This window comes from Schistocerca cancellata, chromosome 2 (assembly GCF_023864275.1).
Source record: "Schistocerca cancellata isolate TAMUIC-IGC-003103 chromosome 2, iqSchCanc2.1, whole genome shotgun sequence".
NCBI lineage: Eukaryota > Metazoa > Arthropoda > Insecta > Orthoptera > Acrididae > Schistocerca > Schistocerca cancellata.
In genome coordinates this window covers 990867197-990886572 of record NC_064627.1, presented here as the reverse complement: position 1 = coordinate 990886572, position 19376 = coordinate 990867197, and the positions used below count along the sequence as shown (strand labels likewise).

At 39.2% G+C, this 19376-nt stretch overlaps 1 protein-coding gene across 5 annotated transcripts in view; it reads left to right on the top strand.

The window, feature by feature from the left end:
- The window catches only part of LOC126162966 (protein ECT2), a 231247-nt gene that overhangs the window by 76172 nt on the left and 135699 nt on the right, over nt 1–19376 (top strand). The window lies entirely within an intron of this gene.

The following is a 19376-nucleotide window of genomic DNA, read 5'->3' as shown; positions in this document are numbered from 1 at the left end:
ATGTCTAAATATAGGTGAGATTGTGTTATGGGAGTGCACTTTTATAATTTTATTACTATCGTAATTTAAATTTGTGAATATTTCTCATTGTATAAAATGAGATTTTCCATTTCTGTGCTATCGAAACTGGTGCCCTGTCTATTATCCAGTACTTCAACTTTAATTTCATCATTGTTGCAAAACTCCAGGATCACAGGTACTGTTCTAGTGCCACAGACAATAAAAATGGCTACAACAATTGTTCATTAACTGTACAGCAAACACTTAAGTTGCAATAGATATTTGGTTTCACATTAATCATGCAACTGTTACAGACTTTGATATATGAAGTAGTAACTGCGGACCAACAATTTCAGTAGTTATAAAGAAAAATATTGGGCTCATTACTTTTCTCAATATTATGTTAATGATGTATCAGTAGTTCTCTCCCATTGCAAATGTATATGTGCAAGTGCAAGACCAACAAACCTATTCACAGCCATGTAAATGCAGTCTTTCTTTCTTTATCATAGCTGGTGCAACTTAACATGTATAAAACATATGAAGCCTTAGTCGTTCACAAAAGATTTATTACCCCTAGTTCAGAGAATCTGTTCCACCCATAATTCTAAATGGCACATAAATAATCGTTTCTTTTTCTACAAAGAACTTATACTGGACTGAACACACAACTGGAGTCTGTAAGAAAGTGTCACTCACTCTATTCGCTATAGAAATACCAAAAATTATTTTCTCTTGAACTGTTTCTTAACTTGTAGAGTTACTGATACTCGCCAGTCTTGATTATGGCGATACTGTTCTCCAAGGACTTTTGTAAGAGCTCGTGGCGGCTGGCACTGATGATGAATGCTTGTGTATGATAAATTTGTGACGTATGCTGTTTCGACCATATCATTTCTTCCTACAAACAATTATCACGACTACATGCCAATAAGCATAGAGATTATCATACCCTGTGTTTGCTGTATTGTCTTCTCAATCATTGACACTCTCTTATTTACCTTCAACCCCTACTATTTGAGCAGCAGAACCTAAATACTCATTCTCAACTAAGTAAAATCCTCTCTGTACCAGTACATAACAGCCATGATCTCTTAAAAAACACTGCATCAGGAATCCATCTCTGGTAAAATTTTTTCAAAATATCAGAGAAATTAAAATTCTTTCAGACATCGAAAGATAGATAATGTTCCACCTTCTGTCACAATAGCTGTGTCTGATAGATACTTATTTGCAGTTTATTCATATCAACCATCTCTCTCCCATCATCACTTTTTTGTCCCCTTATCTACAGAGTTCTCTATTGATATTCTGTTCTTGTTACTTTCATTTCATTCTTCTCCACTTTCATTATCCCTTCCACTTCTGATAAAGCTAAACATGGCTTCAAATGTAACAAACCAACCATCATCATTCTTAATGTCTTCTTCTTCTTCTTCTTCTTCTTCTTCTTCTTCTTCTTCTTCTTCTTCTTCTTTGGAATGGGCTAGCTAAGGACCACAATATTCAACTTTTCAGCCTGGAGAGGGACTTGATGTTTGACCAGTAATTCTGCATTCTCTGGCTATGTTTCTCCTTTCTCTCCTTTGTCCAAAGGGTGCCGGTCTTTTTAGGGGTGATCTGTCCTGAAACCTCTTTCCTTTTAGTATCCTTCTGAGAAGTGCTCAGTTTCGAATGTCACTTTCAGTTATGTTCAGTTCCTGGATGTCTTTCTTGACTTCTATCAGCCAGGGTGTCACTGTCTTCCTGCTCTTCCAGCAGTTGGAAAAGTCAGTTGGTCAGTCTTGTTTGGTCCATCCTTGTGATATGTCCATAGAAAGACACACACCACTTCCTGGCTGCATCTGCGATTCTCTCGGTATGTTTGTCTTCTATACTCACCATCTGTTTTGATCGGTCCCAGAATTTTTCTCAGGGTATTCCTCTCCTGAATTTGTCAAGCCTTTCCTGTTCAGATTCAAGCATTCTGAGGCACATAGGGCTTCAGGGCAGATAACTGTTTGGTAGTGTTTTAGTTTGGAATTGTGAAATATGCATTTCTTATTATAGACATTCTTGGTTAATCGATATGCTAATTGTAACTTAATAATCTGAGCTGTTAGTGCTGTTCCTTCTGATAAGATTAGGTTCCAAAAATTCTCCTAGATACTTGAATCTGTCAGCTAATTTGACCTTCTTCCAGCTGTAGTTCATTGGGAGTATCATTGATGTTAGTGAGGTATTTTGTCTTTTCTAGTGACAACTAAGTCCTATCTTGGCAGCCTGTAGTTCGAGCATATTGAGCTGCTTTACTGCTACTTCCACCAAGCTTGCTATAAGTGCCAGGTCATCTGTGAAAGCTAAACAGTCGACTACTAGTCCCTTCCGTCTGTGTCCCAGGTAAATACAGCTCGGTGTATTTTGTACTTCCATTTCTTTTTGCCACTCTCTGATCACCTTGTCCAGTGGGCAGTTGAAGAGACGAGACGAGACGAGAAGAGACGCAAGTCCATCTCTCTGTGTAACTCCTGTCCTTATCTCAAAGCTTTCTGAAAGTGTTCCCCTGAACTTTACTCGTGAGCTAGTGTTACTCAGGATCTTTCGGATAAGGCTGTGAGTTTTCTGGTCCAGGTCCATTTCCTGCAAAATTCTCATAAGAGTATGTCTGTCGATTGAATCATATGCTTTCTTGAAGTCAACAAAAGTAACTATGTACTGTTTATTTGCTAGTTTAATTTGACGTAATACTGACTTCAAGTTAAGGATCTGCAACACAAAAACGTCCTTTTCTAAAACCACCCTGATAACCTCAGTGTTTTGGGTCCAGTTCAGGTTTGGCTCTGTTCAATAATGCATTAGATAATATATATGACGGTAGTGATGGGCAAAGATCTATTAGGCGCACTACGAATGTAGTGGTGTGGACATGTTGGGATTGTGGATCTCACAGGGAGCGTGCAAGGGATAAGTCCCTGCAGGCGCACTATCCTATGTGCCCACGGTGGCTCAGATGGATAGAGCGTCTGCCATGTAAGCAGGAGATCCCGCGGCACACATTTTCAACATGTCCCCAATGAAGTACATCAAAGCCTGTTTGCAGCTAGGGTGTCCATTTAATTACCATTTCATTAGATAATACCTTATAGTTGACTGGTATCAATGAGATCCCTCCATAATTGTTGATGTCAGTCAAATCACCCTTCTTGTGTAAGGGGTGGATCAGAGCAGATGTCCAGTCATCTGGTAACTACTCACAATCCCAAATGTTCCATAGGATCTCGGTCAACTTGCTGATTGCTTTGTCTCCAGCCTGCTTCCACAGCTCTGCAACTTAGTGTCTTCTCCTGGTGCTTTATTATTCTTCAGGGACTTTCTGTTGGAGGATGAGAGTTTGGTTTCTGGGACTGTCTTGATAGATAAAGAAGGTTTTAGGGGACTCAGTTGAGGAGATTCTCAAAATATTTGGCCAATATGCAGCAGTTGTCTTTGTCATTATAGGCTATGTTTCCATGTGGTCCTCTGAAGTGTAAGCTGGGTGGGGCATAGCTTCTAAGGTTTCGCTTGAAAGTTTGGTAAAAATTTCTAGTGTTATTCTTCTTAAGACCTTCATCTAATTGAATCAATTGGTCCTGAGTGTACTGATGTTTAACCTGCCTGATGGTTTTGGCAGTTTGCCGGTGCTGTTCTATGAATGCCCTCTATTATTATTAATGTAAATTATTATTATTGTGATCTCCGGGCGGGGACTACTCAAGAGGATGTCGTTATCAGGAGAAAGAAAACTGGCGTTCTACGGATCGGAGCGTGGAATGTCAGATCCCTTAATCGGGCAGGTAGGTTAGAAAATTTAAAAAGGGAAATGGATAGGTTAAAGTTAGATATAGTGGGAATTAGTGAAGTTCAGTGGCAGGAGGAACAAGACTTCTGGTCAGGTAACTAAAGGGTTATAAACACAGTCAAATAGGGGTAATGAAGGAGTAGGTTTAATAATGAATAGGAAAATAGGAATGCGGGTAAGCTACTACAAACAGCATAGTGAACGCATTATTGTGGCCAAGATAGATACGAAGCCTACACCTACTACAGTGGGACAAGTTTATATGCCAACTAGCTCTGCAGATGACAAAGAAATTGAAGAAATGTATGATGATGTAAAAGAAATTATTCAGATAGTGAAGGGAGACGAAAATTTAATAGTCATGGGTGACTGGAATTCGAGTGTAGGAAAAGGGAGAGAAGGAAACATAATGGGTGAATATGGATTGGGGGAGAGAAATGGAGGAGGAAGCCGTCTGGTAGAATTTTGCACAGAGCATAACTTAATTATAGCTAACACTTGGTTCAAGAATTATAAAAGAAGGTTGTATACATGGAAGAAGCCTGGAGATACTGACAGGTTCCAGATAGGTTATTTAATGGTAAGACAGAGATTTAGGAACCAGGTTTTAAATTGTAAGACATTTCCAGGGCAAGATGTGGACTCTGATCACAATCTATTGGTTATGAACTGTAGATTAAAACTGATGAAACTGCAAAAAGGTGGGAATTTAAGGAGATGGGACCTGGATAAACTGAAAGAACCAGAGGTTGTAGAGAGTTTCAGGGAGAGCATAAGGGAACAATTGACAGGAATGGGGGAAAGAAATACAGTAGAAGAAGAATGGGTAGCTTTGAGGGATGAAGTAGTGAAGGCAGCAGAGGATCAAGTAGGTAAAAAGACCAGGGCTCTTAGAAATCCTTGGGTAACAGAAGAAGTATTGAATTTAATTGATGAAAGGAGAAAATATAAAAATGCAGTTAATGAAGCAGGCAAAAAGGAATACAAACGTCTCAAAAATGAGATCGACAGGAAGTGCAAAATGGCTAAGCAGGGATGGCTAGAGGACAAATGTAAGGCTGTAGAGGCTTATTTCACTAGGGGTAAGATAGATACTGCCTACAGGAAAATTAAAGAGACCTTTGGAGATAAGAGAACCACTTGTATGAACATCAAGAGCTCAGATGGAAACCCAGTTCTAAGCAAAGAAGGGAAAGCAGAAAGGTGGAAGGAGTATACAGAGGGTCTATACAAGGGCGATGTACTTGAGGACAATATTATGGAAATGGAAGAGGATGTAGATGAAGATGAAATGGGAGATACGATACTGCATGAAGAGTTTGACAGAGCACTGAAAGACCTGAGTCGAAACAAGGCCCCCGGAGTAGACAACATTCCATTGGAACTACTGACGGCCTTGGGAGAGCCAGTCCTGACTAATCTCTACCATCTGGTGAGCAAGATGTATGAAACAGGCGAAATACCCTCAGACTTCAAGAAGAATATAATAATTCCAATCCCAAAGAAAGCAGATGTTGACAGATGTGAAAATTACCGAACAATCAGTTTCATAAGCCACAGCTGCAAAATACTAACACGAATTCTTTACAGACAAATGGAAAAACTAGTAGAAGCCAACCTCGGGGAAGATCAGTTTGGATTCCGTAGAAATACTGGAACACATGAGGCAATACTGACCTTACAACTTATCTTAGAAGAAAGATTAAGGAAAGGCAAACCTACGTTTCTAGCATTTGTAGACTTAGAGAAAGCTTTTGACAATGTTGACTGGAATACTCTCTTTCAAATTCTAAAGGTGGCAGGGGTAAAATACAGGGAGCGAAAGGCTATTTACAATTTGTACAGAAACCAGATGGCAGTTATAAGAGTCGAGGGGCATGAAAGGGAAGCAGTGGTTGGGAAGGGAGTAAGACAGGGTTGCAGCCTCTCCCCGATGTTATTCAATCTGTATATTGAGCAAGCAGTAAAGGAAACAAAAGAAAAATTCGGAGTAGGTATTAAAATTCATGGAGAAGAAGTAAAAACTTTGAGGCTCACCGATGACATTGTAATTCTGTCGACAGCAAAGGACTTGGAAGAGCAGTTGAACGGAATGGATGGTGTCTTGAAGGGAGGATATAAGATGAACATCAACAAAAGCAAAACGAGGATAATTGAATGTAGTCGAATTAAGTCGGGTGATGCTGAGGGAATTAGATTAGGAAATGAGACACTTAAAGTAGTAAAGGAGTTTTGCTATTTGGGGAGCAAAATAACTGATGATGGTCAAAGTAGAGAGGATATAAAATGTAGACTGGCAATGTCAAGGAAAGCGTTTCTGAAGAAGAGAAATTTGTTAACATCGAGTATAGATTTAAGTGTCGGGAAGTCATTTCTGAAAGTATTTGTATGGAGTGTAGCCATGTTTGGAAGTGAAACATGGACGGTAAATAGTTTGGACAAGAAGAGAATAGAAGCTTTCGAAATGTGGTGCTACAGAAGAATGCTGAAGATTAGATGGGTAGATCACATAACTAATGAGGAAGTATTGAACAGAATTGGGGAGAAGAGAAGTTTGTGGCACAACTTGACCAGAAGAAGGGATCGGTTGGTAGGACATGTTCTGAGGCATCAAGGGATCACCAATTTAGTATTTGAGGGCAGCGTGGAGGGTAAAAATCGTAGGGGGAGACCAAGAGATGAATACACTAAGCAGATTCAGAAGGATGTAGGTTGCAGTAGGTACTGGGAGATGAAGCAGCTTGCACAGGATAGAGTAGCATGGAGAGCTGCATCAAACCAGTCTCAGGACTGAAGACCACAACAACAACAACAACATTACATAATATTTTTTGTTATGTGTTGTTCCTAATCAGTGTAAGAGAGAGCCTTTAAAACCCTAATCTGGTCAGGTTAAATAAGCAGTAAATAAATAAATTAGCAGTGAAGACAAAATGCTGTAAAGTTTGCTTAGTTAATTGACTCGTGTCGTGGTCACAGGAGTGTGCGTTTGGGTGTCTATGTGTGAATGTGTGTAGTATTGCTAGAAAAAGATCTAGTGCTCAAAAGCTAGTGTGAATACTGTTTCTGTTATGTGTTTCTGTGCTCCATATGTCAATCCGGTATAGGTGAGTGGTTGCCTCTCCCTTATTTTATGCATTGCTCCATTTAGGCTTTTCCATTAATGTTATGCATTACATATTTAGGAAGCTTATAATGAGCTATGTCTTCTAGAGCTTTAGATAATGCTAGTTAAAGGCAAATGGGCCTTTAGTCAGAGGGTTCTTCGGCAGATTCCAATTTGGGTAATGGTTTTGTGAAACCCTGCTTCCAGGCTGTTGTGAAGATGCCGGAGGTCAGAGAATAGTTAAAAAGTCCATTATTTTGGGCATCAGAGGATCAGTGAAACAATTGATTGTTTGCACTTTTATATTGTTATGCCCAGCTGCTGCTGAACGAATTTGTGCATTTGACTTCCAGGCGATCAGACAAGCCACGTGCAGGGATCTGATCTGTGCGAATTACTCTACTTTGAGATTTGGTTGTGACTGTATCATAAATGTATGAGTGTGTGTCTACTGTAAGGTGAGTTTGTCTGGGTGGAAGCAGTATAAGGTTTTAGAAAGAAAGAATATGCCTGAGTTTTGGTACATTAGGACAGCTGTTTGGAAAATTTATATTCATATCTCTGGCTAAAAATGTGTCCATATAAAGGTTGAGGACCTAAGAGTGTGGATTCAAAGGTCGAAAGCTGTCCAGTTGTGGATGGCTTGTTTATCATAAAGATAAGGCACTTGAACTGTAAACCGTTAACCTCACTGTGGTAAGTGGTTTGTGTGCATCAACAATGCATATAGCCATACTTTATTTATATATTTCATTTCATGTTCCCTAGATCCTGGTAGCGAGTGAATCACAAGGATATAGAACATGTCAGATTCTACATAGTTCAAATACAACTTGTATAAATACAATAAAAAGATACAATGTAAATAAAAATCAACTAAACAGCACAACCAATTAACAAAAAATTGTGTTTCACGTGTTAAGGATGAGTAATATATTTGTGATATGGAATGTGTTAGATTGTACACAGTTGAAATATATCTTACATAAATAAAAGGTACAATATAAATAAGATATCAGTTAAACAACAGCACATTTTGTTAACAGAACATTTTTGTTTCACATGTTAATGATGTGTAATATATACAGGAGTCAAGATAAACTAAAGACTCCAAAGGAAATACAGGAATACCAATAAATAATTGTCCTATGCCTATGATAGTACTCAAAATAAAATTAATTATATACTAAGTTTACAACACATACAAATTTAGTGATTATATACATTTTCCTTCACATATTCATCAACTGTATAAAAAGATTTCTCTATCAGGTACCCCTTGAAAGTTTGTTTGAACGCTGGCAATCTTTTGTGAAGGCATTTGATGTGTGGTGGGAGATCATTAAACAGCTTAATGCTGGAGTAATAAGCTCCTTTTTGAACCATTGTGAGGCTTTTCAGTTCAATGTGCAGACTGTTATTGGTTCTTGTGTTATAGTCATGAAATTGGCTATTATCTTTGTTGATAGAAGGGATTTTACAGACAAAGGTCAACAAGGAAAAGATATATTGTGAGGAGGTGGTAAGGATCCCCATCTTTCGAGACAAGGGCCTGCAAGAGTGCCTGTGATGAACACCACTCGTTATTCTAACGCCTTTTTTTTTGTGCAGTGAAAATTTTCTTTGCGAGTGGTTGGTTCCCCAGAATGTAATAGCATATGACATTAATGAATGAAAATAGCCAAATACGAAGCCTTAATGGTGTCTACTTCAGCCACTGAAGCAATAACCCATAGTGCAAATATTGCTAAGTGTTTTATAAAGATGAAGAATATGTGCCGATCAGTTATGTTTGCTGTCTATATAATACCCAGGAATTTTGTAACCTCAGCTTTTTGTATTTCTTGATCTCTGCACTTAATTTCTTCCAGATTGCTTTCTGGAGTATGGAATCTCATATAAAGGGTTTTATCTGTATTGAGTGAGATACCATTTGAAGAAAACCAGTTCACAATATAATTGAAAACTTTATTCGTAGTTTGTTCAAGATTGTTGTCTGTGAAATCCTCAGTCAGAATTGTAGTGTCATCTGCCAAAGAGTAAATTTACTGTGTGTGTCAGAACAAAGTTGGACATCATAAATGAAGATGAGAAAAAGCAGTAGACCCAAAACAGAGCCTTGTGGCACACCACAACTTACTGAGCCCCACTCAGATGAGGCAGATTCTCTGGGTGAGCCATTCAGCATTACAGTGTGCTTTCGGCCTCTTAGGTATGGTTGGAGCAATGAACCAACGGTACCACCCAAACCATAATATTCTGCCTTTTTCAAAAGGATTAGATGGTTTACACAATCAAAGGCTTTTGAGAGGTCACAAAAAATACCTACCGGAGAATTTTTTTTTGTTCATGGCTTCCAGAACTTGATTGGTGAAACAGAATACAGCTCGTTCTGTAGAAAGATCAGCACGAAATCCAAACTGACTTTTGTTTAGGATATAGTGGAAGCTAAGATGATTGACAATCAACCTATGTATGAGTTTATCAAGAATTTTTGAAAAGATGGTTAAGAGGGAGGTTGGGTGATAGTTCGTAACATTGTTTTTCTCACCTTTTTTAAAGAGTGGTATCACTACAGCTATTTTTAGCCTGTCAGGGACTTTTCCTTCTTTCAGAGATGTATAAGACTGAACTTAGCAATATTTCACTATTTTACAGGAAACATTTTTCACACCAACAGACTTTTTATTTTTTAATGAGGTAATAATTCTTTCAATCTCTTTTACTGTTACATGAGGTAAGGATAATTGTGGGGGTCTATTACTGGTTGCTTTCTGTAGAAGAGCCAATGATTCATCCACAGAACCTTTACAGCCTGTCTTCTCTTTTGCTGACAAAAAGTGCCTGTTGAAGATTTCTGCAACCATTTCAGGTTTCTTTACAATATTCGTACCTTGTTTAATTTCAGTGGGTCTCCTGCACCCTCCCTCCCCCCCTGCCAGTTTCCTGCTTTATTACATTCCAAATTGAATTTTATTTTGTTGTCAGACTTCTCAATTTCAGACTTAATGCACATCCACATATTTTTTGACTTATTTATCACCTTCTTTAGGTGATAAATTTTTTCATCTGGGAGAAAGCTACACCTGGGAACTTTTAAGAATTCTGGTAATTTTTAATTTTTATAGTTATGAGTTAAATTTTTGTAATTTTGACTGGTGAGAATTGTTACTCAAACAAAGAATTTTGCTTTAGCCCATTAGTGCAGAATAATAATGCAACAATGAAACATAAATGAGGGAAAATCACCAATATAACACTAAAGTTGCAAAGAAAATGCACCATTTACAACAACAAAACAGTGTGCGCACAAGCATCCGCCAACAGTAAACTGTATCAAAGACTCCAGGATGAAGACTATGCAATACTTTGTAACAACAAATGGCTTTCGATGAGCGTTGTCATAACTGTCTAAATTAGGTTGTTTGAGCAGTTGCCGGTGGGCTCATGCCCATGTGCCAAGTGGAAGTTGCATATGAGTATCACCTTCTCCCTCTTCTTGCTATTGAAGTGAGGCTGTTAGATATATAAGCTGTAGCTGCAAGCAGCCAGATGCTACCCAGAAAGAAATCTGACAGATTTGCTCATGCACAGAACAGAGTTGTAGTGGGGAGTAGTCTCCACGTGACCTGCGTTTACGTTTCAGATTTTGCTGTTGTCTCTTGGTTTACAGCTTTCACTTCAAATGAAGACAAAATAGATTTCTGTGGCTAGGAGCTATCAGATGAATTAAAATACATTCACATAATTACGGAAAACTAAAATATGTTATTAGTTTCAGTTTTCTGATTTTATTTCCATGCTATTGACAATGAAGCATTAATTGCTTAGCAGAACAATGAAGTTATTTTTGTCAGTTTGCTAAAGAAATTTGGCTTTCATTGATCTTTTCCACAGAGGCAGTCAATTTAATTGAAACAAAGTGTTTCAGTCGACACTATTAGTTAATTTCAAGTGTTCGCTGATTTTTAAGTATGCATTTCCATCTTCTGCCATGTATGGCATTATGCCCTAATAAAGAACCAAATATATTATAACACAGTAATGTTACTCCAAAAATGACCCTGAAAACCTTAGCAGAATTTTACATATCTGCCTTCCATGAAACATAATGTTTTTCGATAACAAGACCTGTTTCAAAACTTGTCTGGTATCACCTGTAGGCTTGATGTTGTCTTAATTTGCGTTGTTTATGTCAGATTTAGAGAACACCATTCTTCAGTAAATTATAGACTGGCAGCACTCCATATCTTATTCTTGCAACTCTCCCACAAGGCTTGATATTTACTACTGGAGTGGAATATAAACTGCCAGTTATACAATTTTGTGGTTTCACAAGTAACCTTGTTAATTCTTGTACAGTTTGAAAATGTCATGAAAAGCTTATTGTTTTTTGTTCTGGTGTATACAAACTACTTTTTTAAGGAAATTTGTATTCCTTCTTACTAACAGTCATGTTTGGATGTAAACTTGATTTGAAATGCTGCTTGATAGTATTGCTGAGTATGTGGGGGGAAAAAAAATCTATGTTGAAATGACCACATGGTAAAATATTTGGGAATAGTGGGCTGTAATTTTGAAATGAATATTGTACTTTCTAATTTTGCACTTCTTATCTGGATAGGATATGATAAAACAATTGTCTTGTTGTAAGTACAAGAACTCCATATGTCCCCTTCAAAGGACATGTCTGCTTGTGTCTGTATATGTGTGGATGGATATGTGTGTGTGTGCGAGTGTATACCCGTCCTTTTTTCCCCCTAAGGTAAGTCTTTCCGCTCCCGGGACTGGAATGACTCCTTACCCTCTCCCTTAAAACCCACATCCTTTCGTCTTTCCCTCTCCTTCCCTCTTTCCTGATGAGGCAACAGTTTGTTGCGAAAGCTTGAATTTTGTGTGTATGTTTGTGTTCGTTTGTGTGTCTGTCGACCTGCCAGCACTTTCATTTGGTAAGTCACATCATCTTTGTTTTTAGGTATATTTTTCCTTCGTGGAATGTTTCCTTCTATTATAACTATATATATATATATAATTTTTCCTTCGCGGAATGTTTACTTCTATTATATATATATATATATATATATATATATATATATATATATATATATATATATATATATATATATATATATAAAAAGAAAGATGATGAGACTTACCAAACAAAAGCGCTGGTAGGTCGATAGACACACAAACAAACACAAACATACACACAAAATCTAGCTTTCGCAACCAACGGTTGCCTCGTCAGGAAAGAGGGAAGGAGAAGGAAAGACAAAAGGATATGGGTTTTAAGGGAGAAGGTAAGGAGCCATTCCAATCCCGGGAGCGGAAAGACTTACCTTAAGGGGAAAAAAGGACAGGTATACACTCGCACACACACACATATCCATCCATACATACAAGACACAAGCAGACATAATGTCTGCTTGTGTCTTGTATGTATGGATGGATATGTGTGTGTGTGCGAGTGTATACCTGTCCTTTTTTCCCCTTAAGGTAAGTCTTTCCGCTCCCGGGATTGGAATGGCTCCTTACCTTCTCCCTTAAAACCCATATCCTTTTGTCTTTCCTTCTCCTTCCCTCTTTCCTGACGAGGCAACCGTTGGTTGCGAAAGCTAGATTTTGTGTGTATGTTTGTGTTTGTTTGTGTGTCTATCGACCTGCCAGCGCTTTTGTTTGGTAAGTCTCATCATCTTTCTTTTTAAATATATTTTTCCCACGTGGAATGTTTCCCTCTATTATATTCATATATATATATATATATATATATATATATATATATATATATATATATATATATATATATATTAGAAGGAAACATTCCATGAAGGAAAAATATACCTAAAAACAAAGCTGATGTGACTTACCAAATGAAAGTGCTGGCAGGTCGACAGACACAAGCAGACATATTTAAAGACAAAGAGTTTGGGCCCAAACTCTTTGTCTTTAAATATGTCTGCTTGTGTCTGTATATGTGTGGATGGATATGTGTGTGTGTGTGTGTGTGTGTGTGTGTGTGTGTGTGTGTGTGTGTGTGCGAGTGTATACCCGTCCTTTTTTCCCCATAAGGTAAGTCTTTCCGCTCCCGGGACTGGAATGACTCCTTACCCTCTCCCTTAAAACCCACATCCTTTCGTCTTTCCCTCTCCTTCCCTCTTTCCTGATGAGGCAACAGTTTGTTGCGAAAGCTTGAATTTTGTGTGTATGTTTGTGTTCGTTTGTGTGTCTGTCGACCTGCCAGCACTTTCATTTGGTAAGTCACGTCATCTTTGTTTTTAGGTGTATATATATAGAGGGAAACATTCTACGTGGGAAAAAATATATCTAAAAACAAAGATTATGTGTGGATGTGTGTGTGTGTGTGTGTGTGTGTGTGTGTGTGTGTGTGTGTGTGTGTGTGTGTGTGTGCGCGCGCGCATATCCATCCACACATATACAGACACAAGCAGACGTATACAGAGGCAAAGAGTTTGGGCAGAGATGTCAGTCGAGGCGGAAGTTCAGAGGCAAAGATATTGTTGAATGACAGGTGAGGTATGAGTGGCGGCAACTTGAAATTAGCGGAGATTGAGGCCTGGAGGATAACGGGAAGAGAGGATATATTGAAGAGCAAGTTCCCAGCTGCGGAGTTCGGATAGGTTGGTGTTAGTGGGAAGTATCCAGATAACCCGGACGGTGTAACACTGTGCCAAGATGTGCTGGCCGTGCACCAAGGCATGTTTAGCCACAGGGTGATCCTCATTACCGACAAACACTGTCTGCCTGTGTCCATTCATGCGAATGGACAGTTTGTTGCTGGTCATTCCCACATAGAATGCGTCACAGTGCAGGTAGGTCAGTTGGTAGATCACGTGGGTGCTTTCACACGTGGCTCTGCCTTTGATCGTGTACACCCTCCGGGTTACAGGACTGGAGTAGGTGGTGGTGGGAGGGTGCATGGGACAGGTTTTACACCGGGGTCGGTTACAAGGGTAGGAGCCAGAGGGTAGGGAAGGTGGTTTGGGGATTTCATAGGGATGAACTAAGAGGTTACAAAGGTTAGGTGGACGGCGGAAAGACACGCTTGGTGGAGTGGGGAGGATTTCATGAAGGATGGATCTCATTTCAGGGCAGAATTTGAGGAAGTCGTATCCCTGCTGGAGAGCCACATTCAGAGTCTGATCCAGTCCCGGAAAGTATCCTGTCACAAGTGGGGCACTTTTGTGGTTCTTCTGTGGGAGGTTCTGGGTTTGAGAGGATGAGGAAGTGGCTCTGGTTATTTGCTTCTGTACCAGGTCGGGAGGGTAGTTGCGGGATGCGAAAGCTGTTGTCAGGTTGTTGGTGTAATGTTTCAGGGATTCCGGACTGGAGCAGATTTGTTTGCCACGAAGACCTAGGCTGTAGGGAAGGGACTGTTTGATGTGGAATGGGTGGCAGCTGTCGTAATGGAGGTACTGTTGCTTGTTGGTGGGTTTGATGTGGACGGACGTGTGAAGCTGGCCATTGGACAGGTGGAGGTCAACATCAAGGAAAGTGGCATGGGATTTGGAGTAGGACCAGGTGAATCTGATGGAACCAAAGGAGTTGAGGTTGAAGAGGAAATTCTGGAGTTCTTCTTCACTGTGAGTCCAGATCATGAAAATGTCATCAATAAATCTGTACCAAACTTTGGGTTGGCAGGCCTGGGTAACCAAGAAGGCTTCCTCTAAGCGACCCATGAAGAGGTTGGCGTACGAGGGGGCCATCCTGGTACCCATGGCTGTTCCCTTTAATTGTTGGTATGTCTGGCCTTCGAATGTGAAGTAGTTGTGGGTCAGGATGAAGCTGGCTAAGGTAATGAGGAAAGAGGTTTTAGGTAGGGTGGCATGTGATCGGCGTGAAAGGAAGTGCTCCATCGCAGCGAGGCCCTGGACATGCGTAATATTTGTGTATAAGGAAGTGGCATCAATGGTTACAAGGATGGTTTCCGGGGGTAACAGACCGGGTAGGGATTCCAGGCGTTCGAGAAAGTGGTTGGTGTCTTTGATGAAGGATAGGAGACTGCATGTAATGGGTTGAAGGTGTTGATCTACGTAGGCAAGCACGACTACCTCAAATCCTGCCCTGAAATGAGATCCATCCTTCATGAAATCCTCCCCACTCCACCAAGAGTGTCTTTCCGCCATCCACCTAACCTTTGTAACCTCTTAGTTCATCACTATGAAATCCCCAAACCACCTTCCCTACCCTCTGGCTCCTACCCTTGTAACCGCCCCCGGTGTAAAACCTGTCCCATGCACCCTCCCACCACCACCTACTCCAGTCCTGTAACCCGGAAGGCGTATACGATCAAAGGCAGAGCCACGTGTGAAAGCACCCACGTGATTTACCAACTGACCTGCCTACACTGTGAAGCCTTCTATGTGGGAATGACCAGCAACAAACTGTCCATTCACATGAATGGACACAGGCAGACAGTGTTTGTTGGTAATGAGGATCACCCTGTGGCTAAACATGCCTTGGTGCATGGCCAGCACATCTTGGCACAGTGTTACACTGTCTGGGTTATCTGGATACTTCCCACCAACACCAACCTGTCAGAACTCCGGAGATGGGAACTTGCCCTTCAGCATATCCTCTCTTCTCGCTATCCGCCAGGCCTCAATCTCCGCTAATTTCTAATTTCAATTTGCTGCCGCTCATACCTCACCTGTCTTTCAACAACATCTTTGCCTCTGTACTTCCGCCTCGACTGACATCTCTGCCCAAACTCTTTGCCTTTACAAATGTCTGCTTGTGTCTGTGTGTGTGTGTGTGTGTGTGTGTGTGTGTGTGTGTGCGCGCGAGTGTATACCCGTCCTTTTTCCCCCCTAAGGTAAGTCTTTCCGCTCCCGGGATTGGAATGACTCCTTACCCTCTCCCTTAAAACCCAAATACTTTCGTCTTTCCCTCTCCTTCCCTCTTTCCTGACGGGGCAACCGTTGGTTGCGAAAGCTAGAATTTTGTGTGTATGTTTGTGTTTGTTTGTGTGTCTATCGACCTGCCAGCGCTTTTGTTTGGTAAGTCAAATCATCTTTGTTTTGTGATATATTTTTTTCCCATGTGGAATGTTTCCTTCTATAAACCATATTTGTGTGTTCGTGCTGCTTAACAGTGATGTTGCTGTTGGCTGGATTGCGTGTCCTATCCTCTTAACATCTGCTGTCATTTGCCGGCTAGATAACGTGATGTGAGCTAAGATTGGCTGACAAAAGTGCATTACAACCTCGATTTCAGATTTTCAGCGCTTTGGAAATTAAGATGCTGAGTTTGGTGGAATTCCTATTTATACTTTCGTAGTACGAAAATATGCAGCATACATATTGCTGCACAGCAAAGATCTTTCCAAAACGTGATATTCCTTTGCTGAGTTTTTTTTCCTAAAGAGCCAGGAAGTCCTACGCCAGTGTATAAAGCCTTTGCCATTCAAAGGATTGGAAAGTTTTTCGGTTCAGAGGGAACGTATGCTGTCACTTAACACGGAGAAGTGTGTTTCACCCCGGGAAATCGGGGAATTTTTTTCCTTGTCCGCAAATACACCCTGCTTTGGAGAAAGCTTTTGACGATGTGGTCTGGAATACACTCTTTGAAATTCTGAAGGTAGCAGGGGAAAATACATTGAGTGAAGGGTTATATACATCCTGTACAGAAATGGGACTGCAGTTAGACAAATCAAAGGATATGAAAGGGAAGCAGTGGTCGAGAAGGGAATGAGACAGGATTTGACCTATCCTCAATATTATTCGATCTGTTCATTCATTAATTCTCTCAGGCAGCAAAGAACTTGAAAGAGCAGTTGAATGGAAGGGAGATATAAGACAAACATTAACAAAAGCAAAACAAGGGTAATGGAATGTAGTCAAATTAAATGAGGTAATGCTGAGGGAATTACATTAGGAAAAGTAGTAGGCAAATTTTGATATGTGGGCAGTAAAATAACTGATGGTGGCTGAAGTAGAGAGAGTATAAAATGTAGACTGGCGGTGGTACAAAAAGTGTTTCTGAAGAAGAGAAATTTATATTTTGACTAAAGTTCAGTCTTGATCACTCATGTATGTTTTAATGATATAGGTAACCGGTTTTGGTTCTGTAGAAAGAACCGAAACCGGTTACCTATATCATTAAAACATACATGAGTGATCAAGACTGAACTTTAGTCAAAGTATAACAATTAATTGATCACTGCTTTCCAAAAATGTTTACCAAAATTGTGAAGAGAAATTTGTTAACATTGAATATAGATTTCATTTCTGAAGTATTTTGTATGGAGTACAGCCTGTATGGAAGTGAAATGTAGACAATAAACAATTCATACAAGAAGAGAAAATAACTTTGTTAAACTGGATGCTGTAGAAGAAAGCTCGAGATTAGATGGGTAGATGGTACTGAATGGAATTGAGAGAAAAAGAAAAGTGACAAAGCTTGAGTAAAATAAGGGATCAGGTGTTAGGACACACCCTGAGATGTTAGGGGATTACCAGTTTATTACTGGAGGGAAGTGTGGGAGGTAGGCAGTTATTTTTTTGCTGGCTTCTCATTAAAATTGAGGGAGAAATTTAAAAGCAGAACATCCATTACAGATGATCACACAACTTGAAGAAAGGCTAACAAGTACACTCTGGTAGTTAGCCACTAGAGACATTTACATTAATTACTGTTGCATATTTCAGTAGCTGTTTTATATCAGAACAGTAAACCCCCAATTCTTTAAAGAATCAAACTCCCATTTATAAAAGAGCTTCAAATGTCTATTTTTTTTACAAATTAATTATGTGTCAAACATTTGTCTGTAACCTTGTAAGCAAGGAAAAGTTTAGGAAAGGTTTGAAATTATGCACAAAGTCTGTTGTTAGTCACAAAGTGCTCTAAGTATGCAACATTGAATGGACATGAACTGGGTAATTTGCACTCCATTTTAAGTGAAAACTAGGTTTTCACTCATTTCAGTGGGTATGGCATCATATATCTTGAACTCTGTGTGTCATACAGTGATATAATTTTGCAGATACATTAAGTGATATATGCAGATACTGTGTAAAAAGTTGTGAATAGAGCTAGCAGCAAATAAATAATAAATTAAAATATAATGTGTGTTGTGGCAATTTTAACATGAACAGTGAAAATGTAGTAAGCGATAAAAATTTTTCGTTTCATCTTTTTGTGGTGGGGGGGTGTCAGTGAGAAAAAGCTTCATAATGTATTGAAATCATGTGTAATATTTGTTAGAAGTTGGTAAATGCCCTCATTCTCAAATGCCGGATGAATTAAATTCTTTCATTTTCGTGCTGTCAGTTATGCGCCTCAAGACAGACTCTTTCTAACTGTATTACTGGTCTTACTGTGTTAAATTTTTAACAGAAGATTATGCATTTTAATGACTAGATTATGTCAGCATTTTAAATTTGATCAGTAACTATGCAAAGTATTGAAAATCAAATTTCTGTTGTCCCTACACTGCAACTGGTACCTGGTTCTGGGATACTGTTTTAGTAATATGTATAGTTTTTTATGTCTGCATTGATGTATGCAAAGCACTTTTAGAATTGCGTTAAAGTACTTATAAGAAAGGTAATGGTAAAATGTATACTTTCATGGCCAGAAATTTCACAGTTAATAAACTGCTCCGGGATATTATGCAGTGTTCAAATGGATTTCACCTTAAAACCTGACGTTGTGGGGATTAAACGTTGGGTTTAAAGGTGAAACCCACAGCATAGCCTGGGGCATTTCATTAATTGTGAAGGTAGGTAGTGTCATTAAAATATGAAATATAAAATATGCATACAACCTGCCACACAGATTATTTTTTTATTTATCATCAAAATCTGTACACTAAAAGTGATACTCTTGCTTTTTTGAATTGTGTAGCATGTTTTTAAATAAGCTGTTGTACTGCAAGTATAGGTGAAATGGATATCCAGGAACTGGCTGGTATTGGGCCCAATTTTATTATCTGGCTGGATACTGGGTGGTAGGTCAGTATCCAGCAGACAACCTGATTTTCAATCAATTATGAAAATTTCATAAAATGAACTATATTCAGTTCAGATATAAGATACTCGAAACCCAAATAAAACGACTGTATCTTCAAATCAAAACACTGCTTTTTGTTAAGATGAATAATAAATTAATACTCATACTGAGCCAGAGGCAAAATCTGGTGAATGAACACCAGTTTCTCTGCAATTAACAGGTAATAAGTGATTTAACTTGTCATCGTAAACAAGGAGCTTAGAGAAAATTCTTTTGCTGCTTATAATGCTGCAGGGCCCTGAGTGATAAATTCTGGCAAACTTGTCAAGTTCAGGTTCTGTGTTACATTAGCTGATTGCAACAGATTTGAACTATCTTCAAATAATAATCAATCTCACTCACAATTGCTTTTGTTTTAGACTATCATACTACTATTATTTTCATTTTCCACCTCATTAAAGCAATCCCAAAACCTCCCATGAG